Genomic DNA, 13,718 nt, shown 5'->3' with positions numbered 1-13,718 from the left:
AATCCGAGCATGCCCGAGTATATATCGACTTCATTTCGAGTTTCCGAACAGTTAACCAAGGTTTAAAAACAGTTTTCTTTGGTAGGCATCGAGCTTTTATCAAAACTTAACTGTATATTGCGTTTAGTCTTAGATCTGCAAAGATGTCTTTAAAGAAAGGAAGATGGAAGGACTCAGCTCAACAGGCAAGGCGGCTGTCGCAAACTTCATCTTGAAATTAAACACGAATAGAAAGTTTGATCGGAGAAGAAACTTCTGCAAAAGAACTTAAAGAATGTTTAGAGAAATTAAAGAAAAAGATCAGATCACTTTAGAGTGGAAACAGTTTCGATAGAGTGGTTCACGATGAGGAAGACAAAACTCCAGACATCTCGATCTCCAGTTTGGAAGACGAGGAATTGGGTAAGTTCTTTCGAATCAAGCCGACTATTTCTCTGTTGACCTCAAGTTTATCAGCAGGACGACAGCTCACCGTTTAAATCTTTATAGTATCACAAAACGTAAAGCACTGCCTTTCAATTGCATAAATTACTTTTAAAGTCGTCAATAATGCTTAAAATGATCAGGGAAAAGACAAAGAGTAGTACACTAGTTTTGATTGCTACATTGCAACTTTTCTGTGTTGCCTAGCAACAGGTAATGACACCATTTTACTGTCAGTCACTCTTTAACCCTTAAACTCCCATGAGTGACCAAGACAGAATTTCTTCTTACAATATCAATACAATATTAAACAGATAAGTAATGAGAATAAAGAAAAATATCAATTTGGAAATAATTAAAGGGGTAAGTTTCTAAAGAAACTGTGGTGCTGCGTCGGTGGGAGAGTATAGCAGGTAATTTAGTGTTAACAACTGGGTTGAAAACGTAAATTAGCCACCGTAAAGGGTAAAAAAGCTGACGTTTCGAGCATTAGCCCTTCGTCAGAGCCATGGGTCGATCGCTCTGATGAAGGGCTAACGCTTGAAATGTCAGCTTTTTTACCCCTTACGGTGGCTAATTTACGTTTTCAACCCAGTTGTTAACACTAAATTACTTGGAAATAATTAGTTGATCCAGTACAAAATTCTCTGAAATAACATTATAAGAATTGTATGGTTGACAGTGAGGGGAATTGCAAATTTGGTCTGGGAGTTGAGGGGTTAACAAATAGATTCCACACTGCTGTGGGTCTGTTCAGTAATAGATCACAGATGACATCAAAATGTGGTACACAAGGCAGAGCCAAGTGCGTTACTGCTGTTCTTACCACATTTTGATGTTTGTTTTTCTATTCAGTGAGAGAAAATAAATTTCTTTTTCCAATTTTGGACCTGCAGGGCTGGGCTCTTGTGGCACCTTGTGACCCCTGGCACTTTTTTGCTTTTGCTCTTGGGTAACTAGGAGGTTTTTTTTCATATAAAAGCATATGCTGGGCTCCCTGGATTTCACAATTTCAGAGCACTGGGCTCCCTTCAATTTTTTTGAGAGCTCAGCCTTGTGCTGTTTCAGTTTGTCCTAAGTTTTCCCCCTGCAAGTTTTGTTAGTTACCCCTCTTGCAGTCACCATGGTAGAAGCCACCACAATAAAGACCATGCCATTGCAATCTCTTTTTTGTAGTCTGCATAAATTAACACCAGAAAACAATGAAAACTTCATAAAATGGCTACAAGAAGCTTGGAGGGTAGAGTAGAGTGGGGACAAGGGGGAGTAGCTGTCAACAGACAAGTACTGGTAGCTCATCCTGTGGACTCGCTTTGTACTTTTCAAACTAAGTAAATTTTACAAGAAAGACCACTGAGCAATAGAGTAATGATAATTCTCCAGCTAATCTGCAGAATTCTCTGACTTAATTTTAATGGCCTGAAATGTATTTTTATTCAGAGGTGGAGAATATTTTCTTGTCACTTCACACAACTACTCTGCTTCTTAATTTCTTTATGAAAACCCTACTCCCTGCAGTTGTGGTACATGTAGGTTTTTGAGTGTACACAGCAACATAGTAGAGGGATAATGGTTTGTCCTCTTTTGTATCATCAGGAACCATGAAAGCTCTCTCCCCAAACAATGGCTCTTCCACAGATCAGCATCACTGAGCAACATACCAGATCAACCACACATTAGCTACTTGTCACTGTCAGTCAATGACACTCTCAATGAAGTTTTTAGTGAAGCAGACTTCGAATACCTCACTGAAGATCGATGGCATGAGCTTCAATAAATCAACAGTCACGGTAAAAGCCTTAGTCACCACGTACAGAGCTATTACTTTTGAAAATGATATTTCTAGGTCTCCCATGGACTATACATGGAATAACTTATCCATGGCTACCCAGCAATACCTAGGAAAGTACTGCTTAGCTCCCCAACAGCCTGCAATTTTTGATGGTCAGCATGGACTAACTTAAGAGCCAGGAAATCAAAAGGAACTTCTGCTTGTGATTCTGGACTCTTTAACTCTGAAACATCCCAAGGGTGTAGAGCACCACCTCCTACTCCAGAGTCTACCTCCAAAGATGAAAATACTTCAAATGTTTAAGACATCACTAAGTTTAAAAAACTTCCTAAGTTAATTTGATGTGCAAGATACTGTCAGAAGTATTAGAGGTCAGGATTAATTAGCTTGTGAAATTGTCAATTCAGCTGGTTGGGGAAATTTTGCCTCTTTTAGGGAAAAGTCAGGGAATTTCAAAATGCTATGACTGTGGCCACCATAACTAGAATGACCTCTTCCAAACTGAAGGGAGTTGGAATGTGAATGCATGGTTTCTCTCTTGGAAAGTTGCGCATCTAGTAGAATGTAGAGATTTGTGAAACACTTGTGATTGCCATCAAGACTTCCTTTGTACCTGTGAACCAACCATCTTGAAATGTAAAGGATTCATATCAAATCTAGGGCCATGAAAATACTGATTATAGGTGAAAAAATTGCATGTCAGAAGCTAGAGGAAGTGACCAAAAGCTAGGTTTGAATATAATGAATAAAACAAAACTGTAACCAAGGACAGTGCCCTGAAATTATTTATTCCACTGTCACAAATCCTGCTGATAAAATTTCACAAAGACCTGCTAAGGGCATTTGAGAGAATATTGTATTGTTGTCATTGAAAGTCTCTTTAAAAGAGTTAAGATTTAATCTTTTTCTGACTTGACTCAAAATTAGCCACAGTATTTAAAAGCTTTTGTGCCAGCTCTCTGACTCCATTGTGTGATGTTTGTAAAACATTCTGAACAATATCCAGGATTCCAACATCAAAAAGAAGAGGGGCATGGTGCTTCCCTGAAAAAAAAGATTAGAGTTTTGATGAATTGATTGTCTGCTAATTCAGCTCCTGATCATCACATTCCATGAGTATAATCTTCATAACAGGACTGCATCACAGCTTACAAATCTTAAAAATTTTGCTAAAAGTTCTCAAGTTTGTCTAAGGCAAGACATGTGACCAGTGAAAGGTGCTGACAAGGAATTGGTTTAAAAATCAATTGCTTCTGTTGTTTTTGATCATCTCCTTTCTCCTCATGACCTTAATGTGTGACTCAGGGGTGATATTGTAAGGAGAAACTGCAGGTCAAAGGGTCAAACTTTTCTATATTCATATGGGAAAGGTGTGCAAGTTTGTGTCCCAAATTCAATAAATTGTGACAGTTGTCTACCATAAGCATAACAAGACCAGCTCCTAAATCTTCAGTGCCATATGCAGGCCACTGTTCAAACAATTTGAGTTCAAGAGGTGCTTACTGTTAGTGGTGCAGACATTTATGATTCCCCACAAAGCCCACATCTGTACAGCAGGCATAGTGCAAAGGAGGAGTGGAACAAAAGATCTGAACGACCTAACAGAAAATAGGGAAAAGGGTTACAATTTTAATATTTATTGTTTACAAACTTCAACAATGTTTGAACTAGTGTCTCTCACAGGAGACTGTAAGGATTCATTTTTTATCTGTTATAATATATATACCTAAAAAAATTGTGCACATCTAATTAACTGAAAACAGGTGAATTTTTCATGTAACAAATGCAAATCAAAAATAGCATCTGCACTGTCAAATTTTCACCAGACTGGACCTTCTGTGATGCTTCTTTTCTCGTAAATTATTAATAGGTAACACCATGATTTCTCATGCAGTTTGGGTTAATAAGCGCTTAAAAATTTTTTGAAGGCTACAAACTGCACTTGCCCTATGGCTCGATCATACAATTTTATTGTCTTTGTTCTATTCATGAAAAGATAACAAATAACCATGCAGTACTTGATAAAGATAATTAACCTTACAAAAAGATATTCATACGAACTCATATCTAACAAACTTGTCTGCAGGAAATTCCCAACTTTTCACAGCTTGTTCCTGCGATAAAGAGAAAAACGCAACATTTTTACCTGAACACTGTTGCTGTCACAAGAGTGACTATCATCTAATTTCTCCTTACAATGTTGCCTCCCAATCACACATTATTCATGAGAATAAAGGAATTGATCACCAATTAAAGAGGCTCCAGGTTGTTAAACAAGTTCTCCTTTCAACACCTCAGGAAATTCATAGAAATGTTACACCCAGAGGTGTTGTTTTTAGATCATGTCTCCACCCCCATCTCCCTAATTTTTCTTCAATTGCTCCATTCTAGCCCCTCCTCAAAACAAGCAAAATATGCAAAATTTCCTGACTTTTCTAGAAATAACATTTAGATATACTTGTACATGAGACTGAAGTAATAACTTTCTTATTTTCAAAGTAACTGTCAATATAAAATTTGCTCAGCCTTGCCTTATATATTAAAAAAAAAAATGAAAAAATTTCAACTCAAAAATGAATTTGTTATAGAAGGGTACTCAAAGCCTACAATTAACTTGCAACCATGCCCCGATGTAAGATTGCCAAATGAATACCTACCAAACGCTGAAGCATATACTGTTTGCTGTGTGACAGATGCTCTCCATCATCAGACCACTCCAGCATAACATTGGACAGAATTCCACCACAAAAATAGGACAACTGGAGAAGCCTGTTGTCCAAGAAAGACCTACACAAGACAAGAATTAACCTTCACTTAAGATCCATGGCTTACAACTGATTTTTTTCATAAACTAATAATAATTATTGGTTGTTAAATTAATAACAAACACACGATTTTGATTAAATGCTCTTGACTAACATAAACATTCCATAAGTTAAAGCGTTTCTTGATTAAAAATGTTAACAAAGCCAAACTACTTTAACAGCCTCATGTTCTTAAAAACACTTATTAGCTTAATTTTTAATTAGTTTCATGTGCCTTTCAGTCTCACTTGTTGAATTTGATCTTGTTGCATAGCTTTGAAAAATCACTTAATGTGTAGATTCAAAGCAGCCTCAATATTCCTGACTTGTTTTCAAACATTATTTGTCAAACAGAAAAAGACATTACCCTGTAAGATTCATGAATTCATCTGTGATGAGTAAGTGCCTCAGACTTGGAACCTCAGCTATAATGTTCTAAAACACAAAATAATGAGGATCAAAATGAATTTAATTGCACTGGGCTATTGACTAATTCCTGTTTGCAGTTGCTTAAGACATTTTCCACAATCTGGGAAAAAAAGGCACATGTGATTTTCAATCTTTAAGTGAGGCCTTATAATTGTTTTGAAAAGTTGTGGCACTCTTCTAAGCTGCAACCACTTTGGAAGTCATGGAAAGTGGCAAAAGTTTTTAACAAACAAGTGTCAAAGGTTGTCAAATTGGCAGCCTGAGCCTCAGTGGTCGTACAGAAAGTTGTGAGGTTTTCATCTGTTATTGCTCAGGTTCCTAAGTTAAAATGAGATTAAGGCATGAAATGTTATTAAATGCTCTGTCATTGCCTTTTTTCTTTCCTGGTGCATGATATTGAGCTTCCCATTTCTATTTTTTTCTAACTGTCCATCACAGAAGACTTAAATTTTATCTCTGGAAACCATATACACAATGACTTTAGTATCAGTGTTGAACTTGGAACACAATTGTTTAGCCTTATGGTGGACCTGTGCTTAATAGGCTTTTCTTAGTGGCTTACCAGTTCTGTAAGAAGCATCTCTTTTATTCTGAGATTTTTCTCTTGGCTACCCTCTCTGAACACCTAGAGTTGATTTTATAATGCATCACTGACGTTAAACATAAAATTCTGGACCATAACTGCACCATTAAGAAGTAAGACCATACAATATTTGGCACTATGCCTACGGTTAGCACTTCCAGAGTAGGTACGTATGTGGCAGCGTCAACAAAATCTGGATTGGACCAGATTGGATCACAGACATGAACTTCCAGTGGGGCCTATAAGCTTTATTTTAGCTTGTCATGCAACATTTCTAATTTCAATTACCATATTTTAGTTTTTTTAATCTAATATTGTAACTGTTATTATTTTATAAATTATTTGATTATTTTACTTTTCAAAACTTTTCTTTTTTCGATCTGTGATCCATGACCTGATCTGTGATCCAGTCCATGATCTGATCCTGTCCAATCCCAGGTTTGTTGATGCCAGGTGTGTGGGAGCTGTGAAACCTAAAACATACTTAAGAAAACTCAAACTCTGTTGTGCTTTTGCTATTTGACACCTTATGGTTGACAATGTTGAGCTATTTCTATTGCTATCCAATAGCACTTTACAGTGACTGAAATAAAATATGCAGTGCTTGAAAATTCCACCTACCAGGAGGCAGACCAGTTGGCTATTTACACAGCCTATTTACACAGTGCAGCCAAGAAGTTCAACTTGGGGTGACTGAGAACAAATCTAATGAATGGCAGGGTAGAGGACTTGAACCCAGGAACCACCAGATTACAAGTCCAGCACCCTAACCACTCCTGGCAGTTTTATTTGACAGTTTCTTGGAAAGAATGTTCTTGTATACCTTCAGGCCTTGCACCATCAATTGTAAACCTCCTTTCTCAACAAGCAGAGAACAAGTGCTTGGTGTCTCATCTGTGAGTGACAGAGAGAAACTCTTTTTTTTATCTGGACATGGAAATAGCCTTACTTCTGGTATGCTGAACTCGTGCAAGGGTCATTCTATTGTATTCTAGGGAGAGACACGTAACTCTCATATCATAATGCCTTGGGAAAACTGTCAGGAAAAGCTGACAAAATGGCAGTGGAGGGTCAGGGGTTAGTGGGTTACTTACAATGAGCTAACATCCTATCCACTTGGATGACCAGTCTCCTGATCACTCCTTAATTGGGCTGGAAACTGAGTTTAGCTCGAGTGAAGGGGGTAAGTTTCTGAAGAAACTGTGGTAATTTACTATTCCAACAAGGTTGATAATGTAAATTGGCTACCATATAAAGCATTAGCCCATCATCATGGTGAATGACAAAAGACTTTGCTAAATTACCCTGAGTTTAGCTCAACCAGTTACACGCATCATTCAAAGACCAGAACAGAATGTACCATTCACACCACATTGAAAAGTCATTCAAATGCAAACTTTTTTCTAGTAAATAAATCTCTTTTCAAAGTAAAATTTTACAAACTTATTAAAACATTGCATACCTGTTAATTTCACTAGAACAAAAAGTGCTTTACTCAATGTGAGATCCTCCTAGAAAAAAAAGGGACTGAATCAAACAATCTAAAATATCATTAATAATTACTCATGATGAAAATGTTGAGAACAATTTCTTAAAAGGACATGGTTATGAAAATCTTGTGTAAAATTATCACAAGCCAACTGAGATAAAGAAAATGAGAAAATTATTATAATGATAATGAAAGCAACTAATTCAAATTGACAGTCAGAGTAACCTTAAAATAATGTTTAACTTGATTAGTCTTGGCTTTCCTATGTTTCTTATGTGTAGAAATGTGCTAGTTTTGTATTCCTTTATTGTAATCATCATATCTCTTAAACTGAAAAATAATTCTGCTCAGACAATGCAACAATATCATGCAGCAATAAACCTTAATGGTAGTGACCCAGCACACAAGACCTAACCTAACCTTTCTTCAATCTACGTACTTGCTCCATTAAAAATAAATGACATTTAATTTGTGTTATGAAATCATTTCATTAGTGTTGCAAATTCTATCTGATCCATACCTGGCTTGCCCTGATCTTTCCTTGAATAATATTAAACACCGTCTGTATTTTTTAAAATGAATTAATTATAGTAAAGACATATTTTATATATTGGAAGACACACTTGAGATATTTAAATAACTGATTATCATGCCAAAAAATGCAGCTCTGATTAAAATATCCATTGCTAATTAAATGAATTTAAAATCAATTTTTATAGTTTAATATAGTTACATCTCTTACCATAACATTTTTCTCTGAGCCAAGAGCAAGTGTTTCTTGCTGGGTCAGCTGCACAGGTATGGAATTAGAGAAGCCTTTAATTAGTAACCCAGATACTTACTTCAAATTACAACAGGAGACCACTTTAACTAATAGTTTAGTAATTGAAATAATCATCCAGACATGTATGTCTTCACAGACTCAAAGATCTGATTGTTAATTCTCCCCCATAGCTGCTGCACTCTTCCTTGTAAACTAGATGTAGGAATTTGGTCTTAGATCAAGATAAAGAACTTCTATCAGATAAGTTTGAGTATTGTCGTTACCTGTTAGCTGGATAATTAATGTATGGATATTATAGGAAGAAGTTATATGATAATCACTTCTGAGAATGAAAGAGTTAACTGATTCAGTGAACAAGGAAACTTAATAGTTATAAGAAAGAAAGAGCAAGAGAGAGAGAGAGAGAGGGGTGGGGAGAGGAGGAAGTGTATATTCATGCAGGAGAAGCACTTATTATTCAAAATGTCTGCATGTACTAATTCAAGGGGAAATGCTAATGGAAGTTTGGGAAAATGTCAGTATCTGAGCTATTACACATTATATTACACTATTATATTTTGAGTAATGAGTGCTTCTCCTGCTTTTCCAATATTTGAGATTCAAATTGAGGAAAGAATCTCTCCAAAAATGCAATTTTTTTAGGTTTTGTGTGTACTGTACAGTGATACCTCTGGATACAGAATTGCACATAGCTGTAAAGCCACACGAGAAATATCCTGATTACCATGGAAATTGCACAGAGCATCCATAACCAAGCATGATGCTTCAAAGTAGTTGAATGTCTGCAAAGTAAAAATCAAGTTATAGGTAACTCTATTTTGTGACATACATCTCATGACAGTTGCTGCCCAAAATTTTCAGCCCATAATCTAGAGCCACTGCTAATTCAATGCACTTGAGATAATTTACAATGTTTGGATCGTTTCCACTTACTGCTTTTTTGTAAACTTGTTGTGACTTCAAAATTGACATACAGTTCCCCAAAAGCTATGGAGAGAAAGAAAAAGGGGCAGTGCCCATGACAAACACTGAGTGATTGTGGGTTAGGCAAACCTAGAAAATATTGACATGAGGTTGTGTAAGAATTTCCTGTCTGTACCTTGCACTCATTCAATGAATACACCAATAATATGCTCTAGTTATTTTCTGATGATTCATTATATTGTTCTTCTATCATTTTGTCATAGGATCAAGCAGAATTGTAACATCTTGATTCCTTTATTATAAAAAAACAAATTCTTACCTGATGCTTTTCTGGAAAGGTTCTCATTGCTGATAGAACCAAAGATGCAACTTTACTGAAAAATCCAACAGAAGATATAATTAAAAATAATCACATTGGATATCATTCTGTTGTCATGAGTAAGCAAGTTGGGGGAATAACTTGCACAAAGTGCATTTTAACTTTAAAAGATTATGACTAATTATTCCATTTTAACAAATCAAATAATAAATTTAAAGTGAAAATTACCACCTCTCTTCCTAAGATTGATAAGGCTGTGGTTTGACAAATGAGATTCAGAAGGGAGGGGGGCATGGAGGGTTTGCACTCCCCACCCCTCTCGCTTAACTGCCAACTTTTGAGTACTACATTAACCATTTCAAACACTGTTTTTTTTGTGTTGTGTTGACAGGCACTAAAGGACGGCTGGGGTTTGATTGCCATGGTGACCGCCTGGTTGCCCAGAATACTTATTTAATTGTTATCTTCTGTTGTACAACAACATCAGCCCCCTAATAATGTTTTGAAAGTGTTTTACCATACCTAATCATGTATCCAGAAATAATTTTACCTTAACAAATGGGGATGCACTTCTGGCCCTGCTTCCCCTCCTATTTCTCTGATAATGTTAAATACGCAAGCTCTGAATTCAAAAGAACATTCATTCTATGGTCAAAACTTTGATTTGAAAATGATCAAAATTTTTAGAAAAATTTTTTTTTATTTTAATGAACAAAATTGTTTTATTTTGAATAATTATCATAACTATTTAAGAATCTTTGTGAATATTAACTTACGTAGCCCCCATTTGAACATTGAGATCACCCAGATGTTTTTCCAGTGGATTAAGAACAAGCTGTACAAATGGAATTAAGAAGAATTAAACTAATTTTAAATCCTAAGGATTTCAAAGCATCATATAGGTAGGACTTTCCCCTTTGACAAAGAAAAATATTAAGAGACAACATTCTCGAATGAATTTTTTCAGTTCTGCAGGGTTTTCATAGGAAATGCAGTAAGAATGAAAACAAAATTCCTTAGGCCTTTGAACTGTAGTTGGAGAATTCTGCACTGCAGGTAGTGAATTCTGCAATTTCTAAACTTAATGAAAAACCTGCTTGTGGTTGTTAAGTCAGTGGGGTTAAATACTCACATTGCTGCTGTCATAAATCAGAAAATGTAGTTCAAAATGAATATAGGTTAAAAAATTTTTTTCAGGATATGATGATCACTGTTACAGCTCAAAGGACCCTAATAAACCTTAAGTTTATTAAATGAGCCATTTCATTGTGTACCTTGAGAATTTGTGGTTTTCTTGCTGTCCAATCCTTACTGATGCGAAACAGTCCACTCAAAGCTTCTCTCATGTAATCAGCTCTGTCTGGGTACATTTGCAACGAACAAAGGATCTGTTTCTCTGAGTAGCTTCACCTGTAATCTGATGAAAGTGAAGCTACATTAGTTAATTTGATTGTTGACTTTGAGATGCAAATAGTATGAGGAGAAGCTTATGAAGAGCAGTTGATCAATAAAAATATTTTAGAAAATTACACTAAATATTATGCAGCCAAGTCACATATCCCTTAAGTTAAAAGCCATATCAAGTTGTACTGCACATAAGTGTAATGTGACTTAAACTCTGATAAGGCACTTTGGAAAGAACCTGATGATTGTTGGGGGTAATCTTGTGATAGACTGGGATCCTGTCCAAGGAGGGAGTATATAAGTATCACTCTAAGTTGCTTCATGCTAAGTAAACTGGGATAAGCTGCAGCAAAATGGGCCTCTGAGGTTTGAGTATAGACTTCACATCAAGTCTCTGAACAATATGGAACTCTGAAGGCATTTTATAAAAATTGCAAAATATTTCCAGTAAACTTTAAGGATTTCCACCATTCTGGATCAAAACAACGAAATTTTTTTCACTGTTTCATATTATTAGTTCATTATATTATTATGATACTTCTACCTTAAGAAGAGGAGCAATTCTTTCCAGTTGTTCTTGTAAATTCCGTGACATCAAACAAAGGCCAAGGAACTCAAGTTTAGGATGAGAACTAAGAAATGACTGCAAAGCGTCTGCTGTTACTGCGGAAACACCTGAAACATCCAGAGAGACCAGGTTTGGCATCATACATTGGTCTGTAAGCATTTCGTCATATTTTATAGACTCCATCATCCCATCGTGGTGCAAATCATTATCAGAACTTCTTGAAATATCAAGCTTCTGTAATAATGTAAAGTCCTTGAACTCAGCAGGGTTTGTCCATGATATTGGTGTGTTAAAAGCGATTAATGTTTTTAGTTGACCTCTTAGTTTCCCGAATGAAGAGACATGTCTTATTGCAGTGTTAGAGATATTAATGTGTTTTAAACAATCCATATTCTGTGCAGCAACCGACATCAAGCGGTCATTTATAGGAGTGCAATGGCTCACATCCAAATGTGTCAAACAGCTCAGTGGCTTCATGGCAGCAAAGTCCAAGACAAATGATGTGCAGCTCAAATTTAACTCCCCTACTGTCGATGACATTCCATTCAGCAGTGGAAAAAACAAAAAAGAGGAGAACGTTTTTGTTCCAGATAAGTCCAGTTTTTCAACTTTGTGTTTTCCAGCAAGTAGTTTCAGCACTGGAAAACTCAGCTGACATTTCCTGAGATTGAAATGTTTGATTCTACATCTGTGCGGATCAACAAATAAAGATGCCGTTCTATCTGTCAGGTTTCCATCACGTGAGAGACATCTCATAACATTGTCTGCCAGGTGTTCGTGGAGAAATAACGGAGAAATGAAACTAAGTTTTTGACAAGAAACCTCGCCGTACTGGACACCTTGAACATCCTTGTGGCATAAATCTTCAATATTAGCACTGATAAAGCTCAGGCATATTTCTTCGAGAGAAGCTGGTGAAACGGTGCTCATGTTGAGACGCTCTTTTACAATGCAAGGAACTTAGAAGAAAATATAGTTGCACTAAAACACATGCAGTAAAAGCAGTTTAAGTTCCTCCACTTCTTTGACGCTCCTTCCTTGCGCCTTGTTCTTCAATCATGCAGCTCCGTCTAGAGGAGAGATGCAAGTACACAGAAAATCGGAACAACAGTGTAACAACTTTACCAAACCATTTAGTTCAAAAGATGATGAAAAAGTGATCTTCAATCATGCAGCTCCGTCGAGAGGAAAGATGCAAGTACACAGAAAATCGGAACAACAGTGTAACAACTTTGCCAAACCATTTAGTTCAAAAGTCTGCTAGTTATGACTACTTCCGCATTACGTTTGTTTTGAACTTGGTTACCACTCGTTTAATCTCCGAAGCAATCCGAGCATGCCCGAGTATATATCGACTTCATTTCGAGTTTCCGAACAGTTAACCAAGGTTTAAAAACAGTTTTCTTTGGTAGGCATCGAGCTTTTATCAAAACTTAACTGTATATTGCGTTTAGTCTTAGATCTGCAAAGCTGTCCTTAAAGAAAGGAAGATGGAAGGACTCAGCTCAACAGGCAAGGCGGCTGTCGCAGACTTCATCTTGAAATTAAACACGAATAGAAAGTTTGATCGGAGAAGAAACTTCTGCAAAAGAACTTAAAGAATGTTTAGAGAAATTAAAGAAAAAGATCAGATCACTTTAGAGTGGAAACAGTTTCGATAGAGTGGTTCACGATGAGGAAGACAAAACTCCAGACATCTCGATCTCCAGTATGGAAGACGAGGAATTGGGTAAGTTCTTTCGAATCAAGCCGACTATTTCTCTGTTGACCTCAAGTTTATCAGCAGGACGACAGCTCACCGTTTTAATCTTAATAGTATCACAAAACGCAAAGCACTGGTTTTGAATTGCATAGATTACTTTTAAAGTCGTCAATAATGCTTAAAATGATCAGGGAAAAGACAAAGAGTAGTACACCAGTTTTGATTGCTACATTGCAACTTTTCTGTGTTGCCTAGCAACATGTAATGACACCATTTTACTCTCAGTCACTCTTTAACCCTTAAACTCCCATGAGTGACCAAGACAGAATTTCTCCTCACAACATCAATACAAAATCAAACAGATAAGTAATGAGAATAAAGAAAAATATCAATTTGGAGATAATTAGTTGATCCAGTACAAAATTCTCTGAAATAACATCATAAGAATTGCATGGTTGACAGTGAGGGGAATTACAAATTTGGTCTGAGAGTTGAGG

At 36.3% G+C, this 13,718-nt stretch overlaps 1 long non-coding RNA gene and 1 pseudogene across 1 annotated transcript; one reads left to right on the top strand and one right to left on the bottom strand.

Annotated features, from left to right (window-relative positions):
• Positions 1-176: 176 nt before the first annotated feature.
• On the top strand, positions 177-2,982 carry LOC136277273 (uncharacterized). The gene is made up of 2 exons (XR_010715829.1): positions 177-402; positions 2,020-2,982. It is a non-coding gene; the product is annotated as an uncharacterized lncRNA (long non-coding RNA).
• Positions 2,973-12,811, bottom strand: LOC131781631 (protein zyg-11 homolog B-like; annotated as a pseudogene).
• Between the last annotated feature and the right edge of the window lie 907 nt (positions 12,812-13,718).

Source organism: Pocillopora verrucosa, chromosome 12, assembly GCF_036669915.1.
Source record: "Pocillopora verrucosa isolate sample1 chromosome 12, ASM3666991v2, whole genome shotgun sequence".
NCBI classification, from domain to species: Eukaryota; Metazoa; Cnidaria; class Anthozoa; order Scleractinia; family Pocilloporidae; genus Pocillopora; species Pocillopora verrucosa.
Note: the sequence above shows the minus strand (reverse complement) of the source record. Positions and strands in the feature narration are given on the sequence as shown.